The sequence below is a fragment of the Euprymna scolopes genome, chromosome 1 (assembly GCF_053919585.1).
Source record: "Euprymna scolopes isolate OS-2025 chromosome 1, ASM5391958v1, whole genome shotgun sequence".
Taxonomy (NCBI): Eukaryota; Metazoa; Mollusca; class Cephalopoda; order Sepiida; family Sepiolidae; genus Euprymna; species Euprymna scolopes.
Genome location: NC_136482.1, coordinates 152,020,492 through 152,023,730, shown reverse-complemented (window position 1 = coordinate 152,023,730; position 3,239 = coordinate 152,020,492).

Here is a 3,239-nt window from a genome sequence, read left to right as displayed (position 1 = left end):
ATCTTTGAAATTAATGTTTCCACTTCAAAAAGTAACTATATATATATATATATATATATATATATATATATATATATATATATATATATATATGCATGTATATATATATTCCCATGTATATATGTATATATAAATATATATACATATAAATATATCTTACTCTAGTTCGATATCGCAACATTTGGGAAAACATGGCTGCCATCATTCGGAACTCCGAAAAATCATGGTAGAAAGCACTAAGGTTTTGCAAGGCGAGAAAAATTTTAATAGACTAAAAATACTCGAAGCATTGTGTATTAAAACAACAATAAAAAAAACAAACAAACCCGCAGATCATTAATATCAATTACGAATATAGTCGAAATATTTTAAAATGCTTAGGATAGCAGATTTAAAATTTTAAATATGTACATATGTAAATGTGCAATAAATATATGTATATGTATATATATATATGTATATATATATGTATATATATATATATATATATATATATATATATATATATATATATATATATATATATATAAGTCCGCCCACCTAATTCATAATAAGCCACCACGTGACCATGATAAAAATATGTATGTATATAATTAGGAAAAAAAACAACATAATTTCTACAACATGCCGGATGATGATTGAGGTATCGCTGTCGAAAGCGCTCGCTATGGATCCAACTTATACAATTAAAAAAAAAAGAACACAAAGAAAACTATTCGGATATGTGAAATGAAAAGAAAGATAATAAAACAGAAGAATTCCGTGCCCTTCAATAACATTTGTTTAAACGAGAAGATTCTGCCTAAATATACACAATTTAAATTGCACGAGGCAGCGGCTCAAGGTGAAACTAACACTCAGAATTCCAGAGTTAATTTAATTAAGAGGCAAACTGCCATTGCCCACGAACTTATTAACAACTATACCTCTGAAGCCCTTGAGTTAGAAAATCAACTAAAAAATATGATTACCGCGGAACAATTTACCTCAATTCAACACAATCTCTTAAAAATCCTCAAACAATTTGAACTCTTACATAGAATAAATTTACAAAAGAGTCTGAACACTTTATACAAAGGCAACATATTATTATAAACACAAAATTATACTAATCTTTCTAACCAACAACTAACGGAGAACCAAAACGAATTTTTCTCACTCGGACCCAATTTTCATTTATTTAACTCTTACAAACACCAGAATAAAAAGGCCGAAATAGAACTCTTTTACGAAACTCTTGATAACCTAGAAAGAGCAGAAAATCACCATGAATCCAGGAATGAGGCCATGAAAAATGGATTCCAAAAAATCTAAAACTATTTTAACTTATAACTTAAATGCTGCCAAGGAACTAAGAAACCACCCAAATCTAATTGTTAGAAATGGTGATAAAACCAACATGTACATATTACTGAATATTTTCAATCCATTTTAGACGATCCTAGAAAATTTAAGGAAGTTTAAAAACGTTCTCCAAAATTTAAAAACTCAAGTAAATAAACTTATCACAGCGAATAGTGCTGTTATAGACAATCGAAAACTGCCTCTAATAATTGGAGATTATAAACCCTGATATTTATATGGCAACGTAAAAACCCATAAACCTAATTCCCCGCTTCGTCCAAGAATCTCACAGGTTACAACACCAAGATATAAATTAACTAAAAAAAAAAATCAATGAACTCATCACACCATACGTACCTTGCCGATACAGCGTAAAATCCAAACAACCTAGATTCTTCAAGCTACTAAAATCAACAATAAAATCAGCGCTTCTCTAGATGTCGCAAAATCTTTTTACAAATATTCCAGTAAATGAAACAATTGACATTATCATTGACAACATATATAACAATCCAACCCTTCCTCCACTGAAAATGAGCCCAACAATGTTAAAGAAGTTATTAATAACGTTGACAACTAAAGTTCGATTTTATGAACACCTAGGAAATATACATACACAGGTTGATGGCGTAGCTGTGAATTCCCCATTGGGACAAACATTCAGTAACCTTTATATGGCCAACCTGGAGAACAACGTGTTCGATTTAATAACGAAGCCTTCTATTTATGTTCAATATGTGGACGATATATTGATTCTTGCCGATAATATAGAGGAAATAGAATATTTAAAGAGTTCATTTCAGAGTAATTCTGTTAAGTTCACATACGAACTGAGTACCGATAATAAAATCTCCTTTTTAGACGTTCTCATTGACTCTAGTAGCGACGAATTTATCACCTCCGTTTTTAAAAATCTACATCCACTAATTCCTGTATTTAAAATTTTAAAAGTGAATGTCAATATCGTTATAAAACCAATATAATAAAGAATCTTATAGATCGTTCAAAGGTGATTTCCTCAAAGTAAAAGATATTCTTTAATGGATTGAAAAATATAAAACCAGTTTTAGTCAATAACCAATTCCTAAACTCTCTAAACTTGAATCAAACTAGTAATAAGTAACAAGAAAACTCAACTATTCAATATCATATATATATATATATATATATATATATATATATATATATATATATATATATATATATATATATATATATATTACCGTAATCAGCTACACAAGAACTCCAAAACTGAAAGTATTTAAAAAAAAATATAATCCGTCGATACGTGAGTCCCAATGATAGCAAAAAAAAAAAAAAAAAAAATATCTATTATGAAAAATTGCAAACAACTAACCCCGTAATCAAAAACAACATTTTGCAGACAAATAATTCGTTAGAAAAAAACAAAACAAAAAAAAAACAATGTAATTTACCCATTTAACTGTCCATTAGGAGAATGTATCTCTAATAATACTAAATACATAGGATATACTACAAACACATTGTCGCAAAGATTAACTCTGCACCTCTTTGACTCTAGCTCGATATCGAAACATTTGGGAAACATGGCTGCCATCATTCGGAATTCCGAAAACTCATGGTAGAAAACACTAAGGTTTTGCAAGGCGAGAAAAAATGTTAATAGATTAAAAATACTCGAAGCATTGTATATCAGAACAAAAAGAAACCGCAGATCAATAATATCGATTACGAATACAGCCGAAATATTTTAAAATGCTTAGAATAGAAGATATTAAAATTTAAATATGTACATATGTAAATATACAATAAATTAATATAATCTATCTATACATATATACACACACAGAAACGTTGATTGAATTTGAATAAAACAAAATACGCATCAAGTGCGCTTGAAAGCCAAATCACAA